This window comes from Tamandua tetradactyla, chromosome 14 (assembly GCF_023851605.1).
Source record: "Tamandua tetradactyla isolate mTamTet1 chromosome 14, mTamTet1.pri, whole genome shotgun sequence".
NCBI lineage: Eukaryota > Metazoa > Chordata > Mammalia > Pilosa > Myrmecophagidae > Tamandua > Tamandua tetradactyla.
This window is the reverse complement of record NC_135340.1, coordinates 64,217,500-64,231,454: the sequence shown is the minus strand read 5'-3', so window position 1 is coordinate 64,231,454 and position 13,955 is coordinate 64,217,500. Positions and strand designations below refer to the sequence as shown.

The 13,955-nt window shown below is 38.5% G+C and overlaps 1 long non-coding RNA gene across 4 annotated transcripts in view; it reads right to left on the bottom strand.

Moving 5' to 3' along the window:
- Positions 1-1,427: 1,427 nt before the first annotated feature.
- The window catches only part of LOC143655153 (uncharacterized), an 85,050-nt gene continuing 72,522 nt past the window's right edge, over positions 1,428-13,955 (bottom strand). For 3 of the 4 annotated variants that reach the window (XR_013162078.1, XR_013162075.1, XR_013162079.1), the window contains 2 exons: positions 4,214-4,326; positions 1,428-1,563 (listed from right to left, as the gene is read on the bottom strand). This is a non-coding gene — a long non-coding RNA (uncharacterized LOC143655153). The remainder of the gene's footprint in view (positions 1,564-4,213; positions 4,327-13,955) is intronic. The other variant, XR_013162076.1, reaches the window with a different exon arrangement.

Sequence of the window (13,955 nt, the reverse complement as noted above, 5' to 3'; positions counted from 1 at the left end):
GTGGAGCCTTGTGTCTGATCATTCTTTTATCCAGGGTATGGACAGATGAGTAGAAAATATGGATAGAAAATTAATAAATAATAGGGGATTTGGAGGATGGAATGGGTTGGGTGGATTGAAATACTGATGGTCATTGGAGGAGAGGGGTAAGGGGTATAGGACGTGTGAGGTTTTGTTTTAATTTTAGTTTTTTTTTCTGGAGTGATGCAAGTGTTCTGGAGATGATGCACAACTGTGTGATGATGTTGTGGGCCATTGATTGTGCAGCATGTATGGACTGTGTGTGTGAAGATTTGTCAATAAAAACATTGGAAAAAAACTTAGTTCCCCAAAGTGGGGGGAGGTTAAGTAACTTGCTCTATGGAAGACAGCTGTTAAGGGTGAAGATAATTCTTGAACTCACAGGCTCTGACTCCCACTACTCTTTCCACCACTTTGTAACTGCTTCTCAAAGTCTGTCATTGAATTCATTAGAATTCAATACATCTCTACTTTGGATCATGTGAATTTACAAAACAAAACAAAACCTGACAATTTTCTTACTTGGAGGTTTACTTAATATTAATAAGGAAAAAGGGGTAGGATTGATAAAAAGCTGAGGCCTTCCAGGCTTGGTGACCAATAACTGGACATGACATATAGAATGTGCTAAATGTCAAAAGACATTGAACATATGGCACTACTTCTTGAAGTAGTTGCTGTGAGTTAACCAAATTCTGAATACTTGAAGCTCATCTTCCAGAGTCTTAAGTCACCTTGGGAAATAGACCATAGCATTCTTCTTTCTGTGATGAAAGACTCTCAGAGTTCTCTGTAAGGTTGCAAACAGATTATTGGGACCAAATTCCTGAAGACAGAATGGTTAGTTGATTTCTATAAATACCAAGATTAAATAGAAGGATGACCTTCCAGAATGGAAATGGAGAAAAAATTGGCAGTCAAAAATGGATTCTCAGCAATGTACCTGTCTTTCAGACAGAAACCACAGCTAATGGGAAGATGATGGCCAAAGGGTGACTATTGGATCTGTGATTATGCGTGAACAGTAACTTAATTAGCAAAGGGTTGCTTATGGAGTTGGTCAAGTAAGACTTCTATAAGCCATTTGGGATGCATAAACGCATCATCTAATCAAACCACCACCAGCTGAAAACAGTTGGTTGACTTAATTCCAACACACAGTTTCCAACCATTCTTTTATTCTAACCAGTTTACATCTGTGTGGATACAGCCATAAATGAAGAAGATTGTGTGCACATTAAGCTTACAGGTGGGACTATTATAATAACTGAAATTACTCTGAAAGCTCAGGAGTTTTGAACCTGAAAAAAAAAAAATACCCTGGAATGGCCTGGGGGTTATTGAAAGCTTCTTGCATCACACAAATGGCACAGGGAGAGGATCTCTTACTGGAAACTTATGTGGAAAATAAAGGACCACATGATGTGTTGCATGGACTCCCCCCCTGTTGCCACTCCTACATGCATGGCTTTGCATAGGATTTCAGAACTGACAAGGAGGAGACGGAAGCAAGACTTTGACTGAAGTTAGGTTCCCAATTGCCTGATGGGATGAAGATTAAGAATAGAAATTAAATTATAAAAAGAAGAGAATTATTTTTCCTGTATATGCATTTGTGGACCAAGATTCATTCTCACTATTCTGGGATGAGACAATTTTCTACAATCATCTATTGCTTTAACTCTGTTCTCATGGTGCAACCTTTTGATCTTCTTAATTTGTTTTCCAATTTAGACTTTCTCAGTGGAAAGAGCTTCTTTAGACTGCTATGAATATTTCCATTTATCTTGGAAATGAAAGCTCTCACTATACATGAACAAAATTGATGTAGTTCTGATCTGGAACTTAGTTTCTTGTGAGTTTTGTTAACATGGCTCAGTCCCTGGCACCTAGCCATAGGATGAGCTGTCAAAATGAAACTTATGAACTTACTAAATAGAGGGCCATGATGACCCTACTAAAGGTGTAGATGCCCCATGAAAAGTTAGAAAAAATGGCAAAAGTTGTGAACTTGTAATATAGCAAAAAATGAAATACAAAGGCAAAAAGAGATTTTACCTCACAAGAGGCCAGGGAAATGCAAATTAAAGTAGTTATTAGATAAAAATTTTTGATAATATCTACCTAAGGTGAGGATGTGGGACAATGCTGGTGAAAGCATAAATTAGTGCAGCCGTTTACCTATTAACATTTACAATGCACAGATCCTTTATATCCAACTATTTCCCTCTTCCATATCTGCCCTCCAGAAACGGAGACTCATATGCTCAAGGAGGCAGAAATAACTATGTTCACTGTGACACATATGTGCTTGTGAAAATTGAAAACCACCTAAATATTCATCAATACTTGGAATAGTTAAATAAACACATATACAACCTAAAATTTCCCATTTGAACCAATTTCAAATATTACATGCACAAGGTTGTGCTACCATGACCACCATCTATTACCAAAACTTTTCCAATAAACTGTGATACACCCATTTGAAAATTAAAAAGGGTGAGTAATGAGTTACTTCTATCGGTACTGACATGGAAACTTTCCAAGGCATGTTGCTAAGTGGAAAAACAAGTTTCAGAAAACAAGTACAGCAAGATAACATTTTCATAACACATGCAATAAACCAAACGCAGTTTTATAGAGATGCATATGTACATGTTTATAGTGGGTGTATGTGTATATAAATGCATTTGTATGTATGTAGGTCTTCCAACCCAGCACAGCCCCAAGACCAAAGAACATGCTTGGCAGAGAGTTACCCATGAATTTTAATTAGGGACTTACTAACAGGAGAAGATTCTTCCCAATGGCAGTCAGTCAGAAAATGGAAATCAGTGCTCCATGCAAATAAGAAGAAGGGAGTGACTAATAAAGTTTAATGAGATTTGGTTACAATGGAGTTTCAGCAGGGTCTTGGAAGAATTGGTTACCCATAGTGATTGGGGAGCGGGATAGGAGTTTTAGTGCTTTTGATACTACAGTCTTTCCCCCTTGTGGGGTGAGGGTCTGTTGACCTATAATGTCTGTGTTCTCATTACACAGGTTGCAGTGCGCTTAAGACTTTTTTTTTTTTTCTAAGGGAGGGGTTCCTGATCCTTGAATTGCCACAATATGTGTGCAAAAGTATTGAAAAGTGTCTTGAGGAGTCTACACCACATTGTTAAAACAAGTATTTACCTATGGTCAAGAAAATAAGATTGGTCAAAGGGGACTTTATCTTTTCTGTATTTTTAAAATATTTTTTATAATGACAATAATTTAAAGTATTCCTTGTACAATAAGATGAACTTTAACAAATTAAAAGAATAAGGCAGGGCTCCTGAATCCCATCATTAGCATTCCATTGGGTAGATGTATAACAATTTATTTAGCTATTGACTTATATTTGGCAGTTTGGGTTGTTTCCATTCTTATATATTACAGGTCTTTATATACTACAACTTCCCTTTCTTCTTTTGCCTTATTTCTCTAGGATAACTTCCAAGATGGGATTACTGGATAAAATGTTATAAACATCTTTCTGGCCCATGATATATTTTTCCACATTGCTTTCCAACAATGTTGTGCTTCTCCCTGCCTATCATTACTACAAAAAAAAAAAAAAAGAAAGAAAAAAGAAAAAAGGAAAAAAAGTGTGTACTCCCTTATTTCCTAGCACCAATCTACTCTTCTACACCATCTCCTGGTTATTGGAAATGTGCACTTTTCACCACCGTTTTCAACTTATTTTAGGACTGGGATCACTTAGAGTCTCTTTAGCTCATAAACTTTCTCCTATGCCTACTATATATATAGTGTGTGTATACATAGGTGACAGATATAATTAATATCCCCATTTTATAGTTGAGAGAATAGGCTCACAGAGGTCAAGTAACTAGCCTTGGATCTATTTTTATTACCTCCTATTCACCTGTAGATGAGGGAGAGATTTTCACCTTAGGGTTATAGAGATGCCAAATGCACGACACCTGACACCGGATGGATGTGTTTGGCAGTATGTTTATCAATCACATACACTCACGGTTGGTGGTGGGGCATGTGGGGAAAAGGAAAGAGAGGGCATGACAAGCCATGCAGGGTCACCCAGGGTTGAACAGAGTAAACAACCTGAGACTGTAGGAAGTAGGCTTTGTAGTATTAAGAAGGTAAGGCCCCCTGCAGTTCCCACTAAAGGATATGATAGGCTTACTTGAATAATTCTTGTACCTGAAAGGAGGCTAAAACCCCCTACTCAGGGATAATCTGGAACTGCACTTGGCCCATTTGACGAGGAGGGTTGCATGCCCAGGAGCCCTTGATCATCTGGAACAGAGGGGAGGAAAACTTGTGGTTAGACCATTTGAGACCTTCTTGATTTCACTAGATGTCAAGACAGCACATAATAATGGATCTTAACTTTAGTGCTTACACCAAAGGGTTGCATGGCTAACAAGTGGTAGTGCTCATACTTTTAATCATGCATCGAGTCTCTCTCCCAACTGGATGTGGTTCTCCATCTATTTGTTTTGAACAGAGTTGAATCCAAATACCATTCTTGCTTACATATGGGTCCACTTCTGGCCTGGCTTTCCTGCTCCTCCTTGCCTCTTGGCACCAGCCCTTCTCTGTATCCTTACTACCCTTCTTCCTGTACCTTGTCTATTGGCCTGTTCTCAGGTTGTCAACTCATGTTTCACATACAAAAACTCCATTCCTATCTGTTTCCTCTGTTTTAACCTAAGGTGCTAGACCAGTTATTCTCAAACCTTGGCTATATACTAGAATCACCAGGGAACTTAAGACAAAATGAAACAAACTGAGGCCTGGACTCCATCCCTAGAAATCCTGATTCAGTATATCTGGAGTGTAGTCAGGCCTGGGATTTTCTCAAAGTCCCCTGGGGGATTTCAATGTACAGAGATGGGTGAAAACCTATGACCTAACCTCTATTCATGGATAGATGGATTAAACCCCCCAACAGATTAAGGAAGCAATCTTTTTTTTAATTAACTTTTTTAGTTACAGCTTCCCTGTCTTCCTTGGCCACCATTACCACTTGTGACTCGTTCACCTGTCCATCCCCTGCTCTCACTCTGCCTGCCCGACCTTGTCCCTTGGTGCCCTCCCTCAGCTAAAGCACCTTGCTGTCCTTTCCTTCAAGCCTTTGCTCCGCTCTCCTGTTGAAGTTTTACCTCTTCCACACAGCTCTGTCATCACAGCCCACATGAGCGACTGCTGCTTCAGAATTCCTATTTCAATTATCATCTGCTTTATTCTAGTCACTTTTCAGTTGGCGATGGAAGGTGGTATGTGGATGGGAGACGTGCTCTCAACAGTGGTTAAGGACATAGGATTCAGAGTCAGGCAGACCCATGTTTCAAATTTCAGGGTGCCACTTACTTAAAGTCTCTAAGCTTCAGTTTTCTCATTTACAAATTAAAGACAGTAACATATACCACACAGAGTCTCTATAAATGTACAGAGAGTGCTTAACACAGTGCTACATGGTAAAAATTTGATAGGTTAGCAATTAGAAGCAGAATGTAAAGCAAGAAGTAGTGGGAATTAAGAACTTATGCATCCAAATGAGGAATTTCCCCTTAAAAACTATCCCATAAATATTCATTATGCAAATGAATGGAAGATACTGTCTTATTCTGACGATGCTTCGGTTGCTCAGACTTTTTCAGAAATCCTCTTTCGGAATTGCCTACAGAGTCAGTTTATAAGTCAGAAAGAAAAAGTGTCTGTTACTCTACTCTGTGGTTGTTTTGACCAAAAAAGGTAATAACCAGTTTCATTGCCCACTTTATCAGTTTTGTTGCCAAATGAACTTTGACTTTTTGTTGTTGTTAAAGTTAAAGCTACTGAGAGGACAAAGATGATATCACTAAGAATATCCGCAAAACACGGATTCTGAGGGGAATTTCAGAATAGAAGTTCCCCCCCAAATTTTCCCAAAGATGTTGTTAATACCTTGAAAACAGAAATCTACTAAAACAGGGATTCTTAACCTGGAGTTAGAATTGAGTAGAAATGTTTATGTATTTTTCTGGTTAGAGTGTCTGCAGCTCTCGTTAATTTCAGTGGGATCTAAGACAAATAGGGATTAAGAATCCCTCTTTTAAAATATTTTGTAGGTGCCAAAACTCCTATAATATTACTATAAGTGTCAATAGTTAAGAAAAAACACTGGCCCCATCTTTCATACGCTAAGATGAGAACGTTCATCTAGCATCATAACACACATTGTTAATTTTAACAAAGGAGGATGGGTTTGAATTAAACTATAAACATTTCCTCAACCTTTCCTCCTGGGCTTCACTTCTGCACTGCTCATGGAACAGCTGATGGGGCTTTGACGTGGGAAGTACTTCCCCTTTGAAGGAAGACGGCTGGACTGTCAGGAACTGACAATGTGACTTTTTGGTTATGTTAGTGATGCATTTGAACACACCAAGTGACCTGAAATGAATGAGAATAAAATTATTTGCAACAACTGAGAAGTTAGCATTCTGTTGCGGTTTTTTTTTCCAGTTCTCAATTCTATATTTTTAGAAGCATTTATTTTAAGTGAAGACAGTCCAAAGGAGAAGTTAGTTATGGATGGTTAAAAATAAAATTAAGAAACAGGGACTGGGAGGAGAATTCTTTTACCATTATGTTTTCTTTTTTTTTTTTTGTCTGATGGTGTGATAGTAAATCCATTTTCTTGAGGGAAAAAGGCCCTGATTTATAGTGTTTGCCAATTTCTAAGGTTTAAATACTCTCACCATGGTCAATTTCAAGCTACTAATGTAAATTCACTAAGTGTGAAACGGGAAGAGGCACATAGAGTTAATTCTCACAAGCCACTAGGAATTGGCTTTACTGTAGCAGTGCTGAGAACACTTATAAACCTTGGAAACCCAGGAGAAAGGTTTTGGGGACATTCAATTTTAAGGCAGTATCCTTTGGAAGAAGCACAGTTTAGCAGCAAAATTAAGTAGAAAAGTTTTTTATTATATTGAAGGAGATTGAGATATATAGTTTAAAACATATTCCCTAACTCCCCTGATAAAATTCCTCCTTCTCTATTTCAAGCTACTAAAACTTTTTCTCCCACCCTTTTTTCCTCTTCTACCTCCCTTCAGTGTTTTAAATGTGAATTAACATACTTTCCTGGCAGGAAAGAGCTCTTGTCTTTGAGAGATGCTTGAGTGGATTGGAGAGATGGGCTGCCCTTGGAGTGGAGGTGTGAGAACTGTAGAACATAAGTAATCTTTATTTAATAACATTATTTCCTAGTGTTTAAAGAAAAAGACAAATTTGAAGAGGAAAAGTATAAAAGTGAAACGACCTTCTTTTAAATTTTATGGTTTGTGTATCAACACATCTCTATAAACATCCTTTAGAGAAGAAAAAGTGGTGTAAATACAAACCATATCCTCTTATTCCTCTTCCATTTACTTATGGATATTTTTAATCCGTGTCCCCATTTATAAACCAGTTTAGTCAAGTTTGAGATAATAAGAAATTAAAAGTTTAGACAATTGTTTTTCTATTGCAGTTGATTTTATTTTATTTTGGCTATCTGGTCAAAGTTACAATGTGACCATGAGCAAGTCATTTGGCCTTTCTGAACTTGAGTTACATCACTTCTACAAACAACAGAATTGAACCCAATAGTCTTCAAGATTCCTTTTAACCATAAGAGTCTGTGGTACTAATATTGCATTTAAAGCGGCTTCCCAATTTTCTCTTATGAAATAGACTAAAAGCCTCTACTCTTAAAATGTCATAAACCAGCTATTTGAATAAGTAACCTTATTTTATCGAACATGACTAGTCAACCAGGACTCTTCAGCCAATAGGAAGGAGAATCTTTTCTTTAGACTTCAGTTTTCTCTGCTGGCATTTTTTAGACTTTGGGGTTCCCCAAATTCTTCTGGAGGAAGAGACCCTCTGAAGTTGGAGGAAGGTACTGGGTACGGATCAAGAATCCTCCCCTAACTATCATCAACAATTTGAACTCTGTTTCTGGAGTTCTGGCTCTTGAGGATTCTTATTCTTTCAACACATGTGACCCTCTGTGTGTTTCCTTCACTTTCTATCTGTCCCCACCCACTCTCACCCCCATCTCAGGATTCCTAGTGGTCTAGAGAAAGGATAGAATGAATGGGCAAGATGTGTCTCTTTCTATCCTCTTACCCATCATCCATCTGATGATTCATTTTGCTCAGGAGACTTCTGAAAAATAATTATGGTGAACACCAACAGCTAATACCTAGTGAGTGATTATTATTTTGCTAGAAATTTTACAGACAACTCATTTAGTTTCTCACAATAACATTAATTCTATCCCTACCCCATCCATAAGGAAACTGAAGCTTAACATGATTAGCTCAATGCTGGAATGAGTGACAGAGCAGGATATGATAGACAATCCCAGGATGACCCGTGCACTGCTGCTACCACTGACCATTCTGTGGATGTATTCAAAGCTCCTAAAACAAAGCTAGGAGTGAAAAACAGAAGTACAAATAAAAGCCGTAAGATGGGGAGGGTTCGGTGGGAATTGAATTTCACAAGTTCTTTTAGTTTAAGAGAAGACTTGGGCTGCTCAAATGAGGATCTCTTCCTTTCACATGGCACCCTCAGAGGACCTCACCCAGGAGAATACAGAACGGCCCTGAGCTTAGAGCTTTCTAAAGATCAAACTCAGCATGGGCAGTTAGTGATGGCAATAAAGACTCCCTGCTCCATTATTCTAGCTTCCTCCTCTTATATCAGTGCAGGGGTGTGAAGATTCACCTAGTAAGTGAATATAAGCACAAATCACCAGGTGCTTTGGGCTGTATTTAACAAAAAACATCAATAGTACCGCAGCAACATCAGGGGTAAACAACGGGGGGCAGGGAGAAGAGTTAAGAGATTTGGATTCTCTGCTTGGTGAGGATGTGTTTATTGGCTATCTTTCTCCTGGGACCAATAACATTATCTAAAATTGAGAGTGTTGATGGACTGTTGACTTAGGGCATTATACATGATGCTCAATGAATGGACACAACTGCAGGGTGCACTGACTAAGAAGTAGATTGGCGAACAATGATGTACGCATATTATCAAATATACCGCTACTACATAAAGTAATGAAGTTGTGAGGCATGCAACATTGTGAATGAACCTTTGGGACATTTGGAGAGGCAAAATAAACCAGAAACAAAAGAGCAAATATTCTATGGTCTCATTTTGAAAATACTTATAAGAAAACAGCAGCCTAGATTATAAGCTCTTATAGCAGTAACATTTAGTCAATTAGCAGTAATTGTTATTTCTGGAGTTTAAGTGGCTGTTTTATATATATGTAACCTGGAATTTAGAGATAGGCTAGAAGCTGATCAGGTTGGGATTAAGGTAATTCAGAATATAGGGGTAAGGAAGACATTGAATTATAGAGCCCCATTTATTCTTTGAGACCGAAGGAAGAAAGGTTTGTTTTGTTCAGAGTTTAAAGTTTCTGTAGCAGATAATCTAACTCAACTTGTCTGGACAGATCATTTAAACAATCCAACCACAGGGAGCCCAGAATAAGAATGAGGGCCTTTAAATCTATATAGCTTAATACAATGCCTGGATGAATCCCAGAATATAATAAGCAGATAAGAAAAAGTACTGGCAAAGTCCCTTGAGAGACAGGAGGAAAAAAATGGAACTATTAAACTCTACCACTGGGGAAATCCCTCATCCTGTGTCAAATCAATAGGCCGAGCTCTTGATCGTGAGGCTTGCTCTTGTGAAGCTTATGTATATAGCAGAGAAGCTTAGCTTCCTATAGATATGCCTAAGAGTTAATGGAGGAACACTTTTGTTGCTCAAATGTGGCATGTATCTCTCTAAGCCCACCTCTGCAAGTAAAATCATTGCCTTTCACATTATGTGGGACATGACATGCAGGAGAGAAATTCTCCCTGATAGCATGGGAGATGACTCCCAGGGATGAGTCTGGCCCTGGCATCATGAGATCAACCATGTTATCCTGACCAAAAGGGAGAAAAGAAGTGTAACAAACAAGGTATCAGTGGCTAAGAGAGTTCAAATAGAGCCAAGAGGCTACTCTGGAGGTCATGCTCATGAAAGCTTTAAAGCTTTAATTAGACATTGCTACCTATCATAACTTCCCAAACCCCAACCAAAACCATTCCTGCCAATCCTAAAGAATACCTAGGGCATTATATAAGATTCTACATAAGTTCCATGCACTAGAGTAGTCTTCCAGAAACTTATAACCTCCAGATGGGTCCCTGGACCAGGTAAGTCCTGAAATGCAGAGGGACCAGCCTCTGCAGAACATCAATTATTTCCATCTCCCTATTCCATATTATTGACTGCTCCTTCCAACATAAAAAAGCTAGAATGAGCATAGCCCAAATACCCCTAAAGAGTGGGAGAAAGATCAGAGATATGGTGGAGTTTTACAGAAAAGGTAGGGCTTAAAAAATGAGTATGAGTGCTGAATCATTATATTGATATTTCTTTTAGTCTCCAGTATCATAGAGCAAGGTAGAAGAAAAACCTAAATTGTGGAATTATAACCCATACCAAACTCTGAAATCTGTTCTACATCTGATTGTTGCAATGTGCTTTGAAATTATTGCCACTTTTTATATATGTTATTTTTCACAAAAAAAGAAAAAAGAAATAAATCATGACGATAAATGCACAGCTATATGATGATATTACGAACCACTGATGGCACACTTTGGATGATTACATGGTATGTGAATATATGATATTTGTCAGTATAAAATATGCTAAAAAATGTAAAATATATATAGTGCATTCTTTGGATGAGTAGAAGACTGATCTTAGGATGATGACCTCATTTTCATTCTCAAAAGACTTTAAATCCTCACTCCTAGGAAAGGAAAAGAAAACAATATCTTGCAGAAAGTGTTCAGCCACCTGGGGAGATGCAAAGGCATACACCTTAAATGGCCCCTCCCTGCTTTCTTTGGATCTGAACTGGAGGCTGGGTCATGTTGGAGCGTAAGGAGTTATCCAGAGTGACTTAACCCTCTACTGTGACAGCAGCAGACTTGGAGATAATGAAATGACAGGGAGAAGGTGAACATTTTGGTTTGGGGCTAGATTTCTTTCTTTAATTTAACAAGAAATAAAAGACGACTGGAGTTTTTTGTTTTGATTTGTGTTGTTTTGTTTCGATGAGTTGTCCTTTGGTTACAAAGACTCAAAGAGAAAGTAAGGTTGGTGCTTCTTTTATTGTATTTGATTTTGAATAAGTAGTGGGTAAGATAGGATCCAAGGGTGAGTAGAACCCAGGAGAATATCTGGGTTTTGTGATACCTGAATATTATCCAGTCTAGGGGAACACATCCAAGAAATTAATATGAATACAAAGTTAGGTATCAGAACTTGGAAGAAGCTCATGCAAGTGAGAAACCCTGAGATGAAGGCTCGTTAGCTTCATAGAAAATCCTTTTATGGTTGAAACAATTTACGCATTTTCTCCAACTAGCTGGGAACACAGACACATCACTCTGAGACACTCGGGACTGAGAAACCTAAGGCTCAGGCAGGCAGAGAGTTGCACAAGGAAAGACAGGAAAAGGCCAATAAAACAAAGAATTGCAAGGCATTTACTAGGGGTAGTGGGCAATACTCAGAGAGAAGGTCATATGTGTAACTGATTTTACACATCAGGGTCTTTTTTAGAAAAAGGATGCCCAGAGGTGCCCAGGGCCTCACAGGACCACCTATGTGATTCCTTGCTCAGAGTCTGAAAGGGGAGATAAGGATCAATAGCTTTACAGCTGAAATTACTTTTCACTCTCCCTTATGATTTCAACGAATTGTTTTGTTTTATGTGCTTCCTTAGCATGGGCGGCACAAATAACGAGCATGGTTCCTCCCTTTTTCTTTTTGACATGGGCAGGCACCCGGAATCAAACCCGGGTTTCCCACATGGCAGGCAAGAAGTCTGTCACTGCGCCACCATTGCCCGCCCCTTCTTATTCTTTTGCTAATTATATCAACTGACTCTTAACTGGCAAAACACTCATATGTCTCAAGTTGGGTATTAAGAAACATTTATGAGACATGTAGAATGTTTTAAACTTTGAAAACATTTTAATCTTTATCAGATTTTTTACAACTCCTTTTAGATGCCTCAAAATATAGGGTTAAACTAAACTGATCATACCCTTCTTTAAACTTTGTGGCCATGGGTGGGGGAGGGGAAGAAGCCTGAGATAGTGCCAATGATCCAGACTGACCAGGGCTGTGGAAAATCGTAATTTTATGGAGTGGGGGTTGATTTGGATGGGCGCATTTCTAATCGCAAGAATCTGAAATTCATTCAGCAGCTGAAAGCCCACATTTAAATTGGAAAAGACAGATTTTCAGACTCTTTTGGGGTAACAGCACAGTGTAGCAACAAATTCTGCATGAGTTAAAGTAATCGAAAAGATGGTACCTTTTGTGGAAGAATTAACGGGACTCACAGAAGAGCCACTAAAAAACAAATATCTAAGCTTTAAAATATTTTACCAGAAATGAACAACAAAATATATTGCAGATCAAATACAGATGGGCAAGAGAGGAGGTTTCAACAACAGCAGATTGGCAGGGGAGTTTGGGAGACATGATAATAGGTTCTCTCTGTCTTGAAGGGCAGCCAGCTGAAGGCAGGAGGCCCAATTCTCTGAAGATTGGCCCTCAACTCCTCATAATCAATGAAAGGAATGCTGGATGCCAAATGTCTGGTTCTGATGACATTGTCCAAGGTACCTTAGGCCAAGACACTCATGCAACAGGAATGGAGTGAGAGAGAAAGGCAGGAAGACTTCTGAAGCCTCCTGAAATCCCTGGCCCAGTGCAGGGGAGAGGCTGCGTTCTCATCATGTCTCCTATTAACCAATCTTTCTATTTTACTTGGCCCAAACAGAGGTGAGCCCAGGTTGGAGAAGGGACACAGGTAGAGCACTCCCAGCAGCAGAGGCTTGAACAGCAACTTATTCAATAGGCCTACTTTTTATAATCCTTTATTTTAAACCCCATGTGTAAAATAAGCTTGTTGTTTCAGTATTCAGATATTCTCCCATTCTTCTCTGGAAAACAAACCTTTATTTCTTACAGTTTAGGAGAGCCATTATCTTGGCTACATACAATCATTATTTAAAATATATATTCAACTTGAATATAACTAACACTTTTTGGGAAGCTTCTGTTCTCAACTTGCCCCATCTATTGATAAGGCTCACTCCTTTATCATGTTTCTAAACCAAAATATTCAACTCTAAAATGTTTGGTTGGTAACAGAGTTTAAACTGAAGGTTGTAACAATTCACAAAGAAGTGAATTCAAACTAAGGCAGGATAGAATAGGGCATCAAGGCTGTACTCCTTGGTTTTCTATTCAGCTTCAAAAGAGTTAATACAGAACTGCAAACTTCAGCTGCAAACTTTATGGGGAAAAAAAATTCCCTTAAAACCCCAAAACCTCCCCAAACCATAAAAGCTTATAAAATCCTGGGCCCAAAACAAACTCTTAGTTAGTAACAAAAAGCCTGGGGTTTGTAAAGATTGTTAAACATTGGCCCAAAGGCAAATTTTGGATATGTGACAGGCTGGCCGCAAGCATCAATAATTATCTCTTCCTGAAACAATGCTAACCCTGTAAGCAGCTGGTTAATACATACCATATAAGCTCCTAATGTTCAAAGATCACTATGATAACCTGCACAAAGAAAATACCTGGTGCTCAAAGTTTGCTATGGAAAACTGCTGCCTACAAGACTTCCTATAGAATGAGCTAAATCCACTCCACTCGGTGAGTGTCTCTCCCTTGGGCACTTTCATGTTAAACCTTATTTTTTTTTTAAGTGTTTCAAAATCTCATTTTTTTTTATTAATTAAAAAAAATTACAAGAAAGAAACACATTCTTAACATAT